This window comes from Mycteria americana, chromosome 2, assembly GCF_035582795.1.
Source record: "Mycteria americana isolate JAX WOST 10 ecotype Jacksonville Zoo and Gardens chromosome 2, USCA_MyAme_1.0, whole genome shotgun sequence".
Classification (NCBI taxonomy): Eukaryota; Metazoa; Chordata; class Aves; order Ciconiiformes; family Ciconiidae; genus Mycteria; species Mycteria americana.
In genome coordinates, this window is record NC_134366.1 from 123,282,208 (window position 1) to 123,292,901 (window position 10,694).

At 44.6% G+C, this 10,694-nt stretch overlaps 1 long non-coding RNA gene across 1 annotated transcript; it reads left to right on the forward strand.

The window, feature by feature from the left end:
* The first annotated feature begins 614 nt into the window (after positions 1 to 614).
* LOC142406753 (uncharacterized) lies at positions 615 to 3,653 on the forward strand. The gene is made up of 3 exons (XR_012774690.1): positions 615 to 638; positions 2,413 to 2,562; positions 3,508 to 3,653. It is a non-coding gene; the product is annotated as an uncharacterized LOC142406753 (long non-coding RNA).
* Positions 3,654 to 10,694: the final 7,041 nt, after the last annotated feature.

A 10,694-nucleotide genomic window follows, 5' to 3' on the forward strand; every position in this document is an offset into this window, starting at 1 on the left:
GGGAATAACCTGTCGTCCGCTGGACTTCTTTCATTGAGGCACTGAGACTGCATTAAAATATTCCATACAAACAAAACCATGCTATAATCACACAGGTCCTTGGCTCTGTATCACTGTTTGCACTGATAATGCTTACAATAACTCTGCAAGATACCTCTCGGACTATAAAGTAATGAAAAATGAAAACAATTATTGACTTCCAGAGAACTGGTGAGCTTATGTACTGCATAAAACAGCAATGTATCATTCAGATAAGTTAGCATTTGGTCTGGAAAATTGTGAAACACATTTCAACACTTTTCCTTTCCTGCCAAGGGAACTTCAGAATCACAGAAGACAGTTTATTTTGAACATATGGAAAAGATGAGGAATGTCCTCCCAGAGATAACCATCTCTAGAACCTGCACTTGAAAGGATCTTCAGACCTTTTCCAGCTATTAGACATTACTTTTGTATATTAGGTGAGCATTTCCTTCTCGCACTTATTTATGTTTGGGGGGAATGGAGAGACGTTTAAGTGACTGAATACTTCTTCCACGTCTCCTGCAAAACAAACAGGCTTAATGTTTTTATGACAGGCTTAAAACTGGAACAATCTGATTTTGGATGTGCTAAAGTTTATGGCATAAAACTAAAGGGTAAGTTACAACAATCAATGGCAAATTACTTGTTCATAAATACAACTCTTATCTGGTATCATAGCAAAGGAGGAAAAATGGGAAAGAATTTAGTTCACGGTAGTGCTTCAGCTCTAAAATGCCTGACTTTACACTCCACCTTCATGGAGTTTCTCTATCTTGATTTAGACTTAATTCTTTGGAAACAGTGCTGATTTTTCAGGAAACTGCAGGCATTGTTAAAGGGGTAATACTTGACAAGAGGCTGGGTATAGATTATTTTTATGAGAAATACTTTGTATTGAGACATTCACGAGTATGTGTGTACATACTCTAAGAGTTGTGCATAAAGAAATGGTGCACACTTTTCACTTACTACTTCTCTCAGTTTCTTAAAACTTACAAAATTTATTATGCCCATTCCCGCCTCAAATTCAGCAGTGACAAGAAACTTTTTTCTCTGTTAACAGACTAGGATAGACTGCAGAAGTCTGTTGAATATGTGCTTCTAGCCTGACCTTAAGGTTAAAACTAATTACAGTTGTATACATAAATAAATTTTTAATTGATTTAGTTTTTAACTAATAACTAAGCTATATGGAAATGTTTAAAAATATGTAACAGCATTTTAAATAACATATCGCAGCTTTATGATAATCATGTTGAATCACTGGTGTGGTGAACCACCCTGGTGCTATTTGCGTCAGCTACAAATACAGGTAGAACTACATGGCGTTCTGTGGGGATTGTAAAAACCAACCTGCAAAGGTGAATAAAGGCAATTTTCCACCTGGAGGTCAATGACGCTGTAAGCCGACTGCTAGCAATACTCAAATGAGGTGTCATAAAACCTGGCTGGCAATATTTGTGTGACCTGGCGCCAGAAACATACCCGGCACCAAGGTGCTCTGCAAAGTCTCCCCAGGGGCCGTGCCCAAGTAGCACAATGGTACCGATGTCTTTCCAGTGAAACGTCCCGGTTAGACAGACCAAGTACGAGGAGCAGAGCATACAGCCACAAAGCACCCAGTGAAGCTAAGCAAGCTATGCCTCCATGTGCTCCATTGGGCCCCATCTTAGTGTCTGTAAGATCCGGTCCTTGGCAGTGCATTGCCCCATGCCATGGCATTTCAGTTTCTTTTTGTTCACAAAGAGCTACAGACCCCTACAGTGCTGTATAAATAATATGCATTTTAACTTGCCAAGGACAAATCAAGTGTTTTAATTTCGCACTCTAACTTAAGATAAGAAAATAAACACGAGCTGCTGGGGAGTTCAGTAAACTTGCTCGCGAACTGGAGGGGTGGAGTGGAGGAGGGGCAACAGCACATGAAAAACTTCCATTCAGTGGGAATTGGATAGAAAAACAAATAAAAAGTTACACTACATATGAAAAAGTCTAGGAAACAATACTGAAAATATCCGGGTATCACTGCACAAACCAGGAATACATCCTGACATACAAAATTGTATTTTCTATTCCTAATCCAAAAAGCTTATAGACTCCAGCTATCAAAATACAATAATCCTGATTCAAACAAAAGAAGAAAAACTTCCCTGCCTTTCACTCCATCTTCAGGTTCCCTTAGTAATTGTTTATATTAAGCCTGGTGCCGAGGAGAAATCTGGTTGACGATGCTGTGGCAGCGGCAGGTTTTTAGGAGGAACTGCAGATTTATATGCTCTGACAGGGACTGTGATGCAAGAGCTCTGGCCGGGTCGCAACATATTAGCAAGACATTTATTGCATTGGCAACATTTTCTCTCTTTTTTTGGCAATTCACAAGCACTTTAGAACTCTTCAAGAGAAACAACTTCTTCGTTTCAGTCTTGATTCTTCTCAATATTTCAAGGACACAGGGAATCATCTGGGAAGCTCTTCAGCAACCCTACCTTTAACACCCACTTCTCTGGCCCATAGGGCCACAGACTGCATCTCCAACAAGTAAGTAAGCCAGATCTCAGGAAGCAGGATACTTAGAATCACTAATCACAGAATGTTTTGGGTCGGGAGGGACCTTAAAGATCATCTAGTCCAACCCCTCTGCCACGGACTGAGATCTTTCACCGGATCAGGTTGCTCAAAGCCCCATCCGACCTGACTTTGAACACACCCAATGATGGGGCATCCGCAACTTCTCTGGGCAACCTCTTCCAATGTCTCACCACCCTCATTGTAAAAAACACCTTCCTTATATCCCATTTAAACCTACCGTCTTTCAGTTTAAAACTGTTGCCTCTTGTCCTGTCACTACAGGCCCTGGTAAAAAGTGTTTCTCTATCCTTCTTATAAGCCCCCTTTAAGTATTGAAAGGCCACAATCAGGTCTCCCTGGAGCCTTCTCTTCTCCAGGCTGAACAATCCCAACTCTCTCAGCTTTTCCTCATAGGAGAGGTGCTCCAGCCCTCTGATCATTTTCATGGCCCTTCTCTGGACCCGCTCCAACAGCTCCACGTCTTTCTTGTACTGTGGACACCAGAGCTGGACGCAGTACTGCAGGTGGTCTCTCAAGAGAGCGGAATAGAGGGGCAGAATCACCTCCCTCGACCTGCTGGCCACGCTGCTTTTGATGCAGCCCAGAATACGGTTGGCTTTCTGGGCTGCAGGCATGCATTGCCAGCTCATGTTCAGTTTTTATCCACTGGTATCCCCAAGTCCTTCTCCGCAGGGCTGCTCTCAAATAAATTTTTTAATCAATCAGTCAATCAATCAATCAATATTTTAATCAATGAGTACTTGCTGCTACCTAAATCTGTGTTTCTCAGAACTAAATTCTTGTGTGAGATACCCAGCTGTGGCACCATTGCTAGCATAAGTGTCATTCCAGTTTTGCTTTACTAATAGCCTCAAGTCAAAGCAAAGATGCATCCCTCATTTTTCATCCATGCAGATCAGATGTAACTCCATGTAATTCAGTGAACCCTGGGGACCAGGACATCAGCAGAGCAGGAGGATGAGCCCCATTGACTTCCATCATGTCACTTCTGAGAGATATTGCTGGGCTCTCAGAGGTAGACCTGGTGTCCTGACATCTAGTAGAGATGACATTTAATTGAACAACAAGCCTGTTTCACTGTGAGCAGGCCAAAAATGCTGGATGGTTTGGACTGGATTGCTTCAGGACTGTTGCGCTCATCAAACCGAGCAGGCATGCAGAGCCTCCATTTTCTTACGCATTTCAGGAACATGATGGTATGATCAAAAGACCGAGGCTTCCACAAGCAATGGCAAGAAGTGATGATCTGTTAATTAATAAAGTCTAGGGGTGCTTAAAAGCGTGAGGCTGTAAATTCATCTGGAAGTCCCTTTTCATGACACTGCAGTATCGTCTGATCCTGTTTGTGGGTCTCTGCAGTAGGAGTGCTGCTCAGGAAGCAGGAACGATCTTTAAAAGCATCTTCTGAACATTCCTGTTGTATAGGGTCCAGAAGAAAACTGGGGCATGAACTTTTAGGCTTTGTTTTCTTGGAGTAACCATTCTGAGAAAAGCAACAGTTTTATTCATTGGGGCTGTATTTGATCGTATTATTGTGTCAAGTTTCATTAGCTCTGATTGCAGGGGATGATGCATAACACAGTAAGTTTTTACAACTGGAGCAGATTGGCTTACAATTTGGGAAACAGATGCTCTAAAATATTTTCTCTAACCACACAAAAAAGGGCAAAAGTGGAAAGGAGTTCATCGCCCGTCTTGCTTTTCAGATTTTCTATGTATTTGTTAGCTGTCTCCAGATAAATTAATGCATCTAAAGGAAGCAGAAGTATCTCATTACAAAAAGAAGTAATCGCAGGGCTACTTGCCTTGGCCATTAGGTATAAATCATACCTAATAACTGGAGAAAGCGTTTTTCTCCCCATTTATGAAGTGACAGAGCAGAAGTTGTTCCCCAGTTTTTTATAGAGTGGCACACCCCCATTCTCCCTAACAGTAATCCTGGTTTTCACATTGCGTTCATCTGGTATGAGCCCTCACCTAAGAGTCTCACAGAAGCTGACTGATTTAAGTCATCTTGAAAACATCCATAAGAGGTAGCTGTGGACTATATAGCACAGGAACAACCTCCTCCTGAATGAACTTTGTCCCCCCTGTTTAAAATGCTTGGTGACACCACAGAGCAGCTAAAGACAAGAAGGTATGGCTAACATAACCAAGCGAAGCTGTGGAAGATAAGTGTGGCTGGTTGCATTTGCTGCTCGGCAAGTTTCTCAGGACCAGACTGGTTTTGCCTCAGAAAACACGGTCAGGACCTTCGATTTAAGGCTCTTATGAAAGGCAGCACCAGAGCACCACAGTCCCTCCTAACGATGTGCCGGACCAGTTATTTGTTCAGCGCTGACTCAGAAGAAAGTAAAAACCACCTCCTCAGTAATCAACCCCACATCCTGAAGGATGTAAGTGTATAAATCCTCTGAGGTTTCCCAGGAGCCTTATTTGCTCACTTTTCAGATGTGAGGAGAAGGTGTCCCTACCTGAGGAACAGTGGGTTTGAGCCTGGTGGTGGGTGGCCTGCAGGCAAGCAGATAAAGATCAGCAGGAGCACGAGGACTTGGACACATCCTGCGGCAGCATCCACAGGGTATGACAGGCTCTGCCGTGCACCCAGCCTGGGCAGCAAACCCCATTGCCTCAGTGGGAGCCCAGCGGTGGGTCAGGAGAGGCAGGTAGAGCTGCTGAAAACTTCTGACCTATCGATGGGAATGCAGATGCTCCAAGGAGTACGTAAAGTTTCTTTACACTTTAGTAAGTCCTGAGGTATCAGAGCTGAAGGCAGCTGGCATGCTCTGAATTTGGGATATTTAACCATGGAAGAAGTGAGACCCAGCATGACCCTGGGGGAGAGGAGGTCTGAGGAGGAACAATTTGCTACAGATGGATGTTGGCATCTTCTTCTCAGGTGGATTGCCTTCCTTGTCCTTCCTCCCCGCCTCCTGCCTCTCCAGTCATCTCGTTGCTGTTAGGTTACCTGGCGGCCAGAAAACACCAAACAATTTTCCATCCACCTCGCACAATAAATGTCTTTTTTTTTTTGTAGATAAAAAGGGCAGGTGTCACTGTCACATTCACGTCAAACCACTTCTCCCACTAAGGCAAACTACAGTCAATGGGAGTTTCATATAATGAACGTGTCTTCATTTTTATCTTTCAGAATACAGCTGGGGTTTTTTAGGTTTATATGGAAAATTTATAATCTAATGGAAAAAGTTAAATAATTAAAGAAACATGCTTTGAACACTTTCTAGCCTGTACCAGCAGTAAGAATTAAAGACCTTACATAAATGAAAACAAGCTCAGATGTGTAGGGAAGAAGAGAAAACTTGAAATTATCTCTCTAAAAACTTGAGCTACACATTCAACAAAGACCACTTTTTATATAGTCCGTAAATTGTTTTTGGAAGATCTTTTATCTCCCAAGAGTCTCTACAGTTTCTGTAGTCAGAATCAACTACTATTTTAAGAAATAACTAACTATGAGGCAACTGTAAAACTGATGTGGTTCCCTGTTCAGGACACAAATATAGTTTATTAAATTCTCAAAATATAAGATGAATTTATTTTCCCGCAGGCCTCTTAGACGGTACCATAACGATTATTGCATTTTTAATTATATTTATTTATAGAGGACTACTTCTTAAGACCCAAACCCCCTCCTGCCACCGCTGCTGCTGTACTAATTTTCTGTGTGCTTACAGATGAGAGGACGAACCGGTTACGGGAGAAACACTGAGGCAGCACGGAGGAGACAGGAGTATACCCAAGAAATGTTGCGGGTTTGGCATCGTCTGTACATTTTGTCATAGTTTCTCCCACTGCAGAGCAATACGTACCCTCGCTGGCCATCAGAGACATTGCTCAGGAGGGTTAGAGGCGGCGAGTACATGAGCAGTTCCCTCTCTCTCGGGGATGCTGCTCTGACAGCAGCATTCTCCCTCCTGTTTCAGTCTCGCTGCCAGCAGCACTTCCATGAGAAAACTCTAGTTCGGCCCACTGCATCAATTCCACCAACACCCGAGAGAACCCGTGGTGGGCGGCCAGCCCCGCCGGCATCCAGCCTGCCTGCCTCCGTGTGGTCCCAGTGCCAGGCCAGCTCCTTGGCCGCACAGTGCTTTTAAACTTCAGTTTCTCTGCAAATTTTGCATTGCTGAGCTAAAACTGAAAAAGTCCTGCACCATGTGGAAATAGAAAATTTTCAACAGGACGAGGGATTCTTTCTCTTGCATTTCTATTTCTAACCTTTGCATTTGGGGTGTTTAATTATTTAGCAGAACAAGACCTGAACTGGACAAGTATCAGGATGCCTAGCTACTTGGCAAACAACAGGAATTTCAACATTGTCACAGCAATAAGACCAGTGATAAGTCTCTAAAGCACCAGTCGACTATTATGGGAAAACCACTGTATCATAGATACACAACAAGATGTACAACAAGCTGTGTATTAAGAAAAGGCATGCTGGTTATTCTAAGAGAAATTAATCTAGTCAGGTTTACTGTTTTGAGAATGTTTCATCCATCCTCTGGTGTGTAGATGGTTCCTCTGTGAATCTGTTTCCAAATTAGACTTACTAAATTGAACATTGAATTCCTTCCCCACTTACACTCTGTGGATTCTTTTATTTTTCTTAATCCCTTTGGCTGTTACGTTGCAGTCTGAAACAGCATCTCCCAACTGCCTCACGGAGACTAACTGAATTTATTATATAATCTCATCTCCCGTTCCAAAAAATTCGAGATCAATCTCAAAGAGCAGTCCTCCGAACTTGGCAGACACTCGTGTGGGAAAGTCTTTAAACAAAAACAAATTTGTTTATGTACTGGGAGAAGGAGCAGAAGGAGCTCCGAAGGAAGATAACATGCGCCGTGAGCCAACACTGCCCTCAGCAGCAGAGCTGGGCTGGCTCTCGCGGGGCCGGCGCTGCTGTAGGGCTGCAGCCCCTCCGTCCGTCCGCTGCCCCGCCAGAGCCGTCCCCGGGCTCCCGCCGGGCAGCAGCACCGCGGGGTGGCTCTTGCATCGGGGAAGGTGCGATCTGAGCACGACATGGGCAGCCACGGGTGCCCGGACGGTGAAACGGCTTCACACAAAGTCACTGCGGATTTGTGGACTTCGGGGACATTTATTGGGGACTTTTTTTTTTTTTAAATTCATTTAAGTGCGTAGCACCATTGGCTTCCCGTGAGAGTTGACCACAAACCTCGGGAATTTTTTTACTTGCAATCTAATCGCAGTTCTGACAGGCTACATGGTCAATTTTTTTGGATGGAAAAAAAGCCTACACTTACTCAGGGTGCCGGCACAAGACCAATCCCCCAGTCACTTCCCACGTAAGCAGTGTTTAAGGACTACACTGAATTAGTTAGTCCTAGGGATTTAGGTTATAGGTATTTTCCCTAATATGCACATTGTTACCTTTTTTGGAGAGAAGATTAAAGAAGTATGCCCTTGCTCTAAGAGCGGAGTCAGCAAGCTTTGCTTCAGAGACTGAGCTGAAGCTATGTGGGAAGCCAGCAATGGGCATGAAGGACAGGGACGATGCATTTGTGCATTGGTGGCATGGCTGAGGAAAGATGACCATGTCCTGTGCTAGTGAGTGAACCTTTCCTACTGAAACCGTAATCACTGGGTAACCACTGCTGAGTTGTAGCACAGACCACCAATACATGCGCATACCTGGTCAGTGAGGCAAAGAGCAGGGCTGCCCAAGGTAGTTTTGCTTACCTGGATCTGGGGAGGAGTGTAAGTAGGCAGTGAGGGGTTTGCTAGCCACGTAATGCTTCTTGCATGCCGGTGTCAAAATGCACTGCAGTTCCAGGGCTATGTAGCTATCTCAGGTATACGCATGCCAGAGCAGTCGCTGCTGTGATTGCACTGTAGAGATATCCTCTGTCCCACAGGTTATGTCTCCTAGCTGACCAGCAATAGTAGAGGCATAATTTTTGAATTGTGCGATGGTGAGAGCTTAGCATAAGCAAGAATTCTAAGAATCTAAACCAAAATGGTCAAAACAGTCAAAATTTTTATCTCAGGGGACCACAGCTGAACATTTTCCAAAAAGCCACATCTTCCTTGATTAGATTTGGCTCCAATCTTGATTGGTCTTCAGTTGAGAGAGAACCTGATCTCCTCAAAGTGCTGTGCCATCTTGAAGCATGGGTTTGCCTGGTGAAAGACCTGCATGTGGCTGGCCCTTTGCGACTGTGTCGCTTGATGAGCCCATGTACATTTTGGTGAGAAAACATGGAACTTTAATGTGAGCAAAATACAGGTGCCCCCCAAACCTAGCTACCCATTAGCACAGAGGTCCCAGAGCTTTGGAAGGAATCACATCACTGGCAAAGGCAGTTCCCTAAGTATGAATCCATCGGAGACAAAAGTGGAGCTGATGAGCAGTGGAAGGTATGAAAGAAGGGGAAGCTCCACTACTGTCTCCTTGCTTGGAAGAAAGCAGTGTCCAAGAAACTCCATTTTATCTGTTGTCCAGACAACCATAACTAAGTTCAGGTGCTCTGAACATGACACGGAGGAATGACACAGCCAGGCTGCCTTGACAGAAGCTTTCAAAATATCCAGGAGTTTTCCAAGCCTCTCACCATCACTAGTCACAGAGATACTCTCCAGATTGCCTCTGCATGAATGCTCCAGAGCCATAATCTCACAAGAAGCCAACACATGCATGTGCTAGGATCTGTTGGACAGCATCACCTGAGGATGGTAGTTCTGCAAGGAAAGGAGATGGCTTGATGAACAAATGAAGCTGATGTGTGAGACTGTCACAGAAGAAAGGCCCAGTGACACCTTGTATAGTCAGCTGACCAACGTGCAGAACTTGCACGGTCACATGGAAACTCAGGGAGCACATGGAAACCACAGCACACCTGGAAGTCATTGCTCAGGCTATGCGTGGTGTTGGAAGCTGTGCCAGGTGACGTGGCAGGATGGCGTCCTTACCCCAACGTGCTGCCTTCCACCACAAAGCACGTTTGGTTTGTGCTACAGGCAGGATAAAATGGAGCCTAGTTTCCTGCTAAATACCAGTGCTTACCTTCCCTCGGGTGCTAAACCCTCTGACCTGTGGGTTTCAGTGCAGTCGCAGTCTCGGCACGCTTCATGGCTATGGGACCAGCATGGCTGGGGCCATGTGCAGCACCAAGTATAGAAGGGGAAAAAAAGTTCCTTTCCTGTGGGCCGAGGGGAAACCCAGCAGAGGGATTACGAGCCCGTGAGTCATCGTGTGCCTTCTGCATGACTCTGGGGACAGGGCGGCCTCTTGTTCCGGGGCTCGGGCAAAGTCACGGCTTCGCCTGTTATTATTGTTAGTCACAACCCCAGCTATACAAAGTCCAGCAGAAACCACACTTGCAAATGCCTCAACCTGAAATGTAAAATAAACACTGGGAAAATAGCTGCTACTTACTTTCTCTAAATATACCCTGAGGCCAGATCTGCTTCCACTGAAGTCAAGTCCAGTTTTGCAATCAGTGGCAGGGGAAGCGAGATCCAGCCCTTTATTTGGAAATATGTTAATAATCAAATTGCAGTTTTAATTTGTCACCAAGACAGGGGTGTGATAAGACATGTTGGTTGCTGCTATAAGTAGCTCTGAGGATTGTCAGGGGTTGTTGTAGGTGCTAAAGACTTTGTGACATCCTGGCACAGCGAGGAAGGGACTCTGCGACTCTGGCATATGTCCTTGCTGCGGGGAGGTGAAGAAATCCCTCTGGTCCCCCTCTGAACACTGAGGAGGGGCATAGCTGGGCCTGAGAAGCTGCAAGAGGAGTGGGCATAGAAAAACAGGAAGGCTGGAAGCCGTGGGTTAGTTCCATATCAGTGACCTTATCAATATTTTCAATGACTCATCTATGGCTTTTTCCCCTCTGAGGTTTTTATGACATATTCACTTCCTTCATTACAATATAAAGATGGGAAATTAAAGCAGAGAAGGTGAAGAAGTGCTAAGTTAAGGCAGTTAGATAAAAATAAATGTTTTTAGCTTGAGCAAACTGCTGGGTCAAATCCTCCCGCACCCATGGACTTCCCCAATGTCATGGAATTCATGGTGGTATATGCTGGATTGTGCTGGC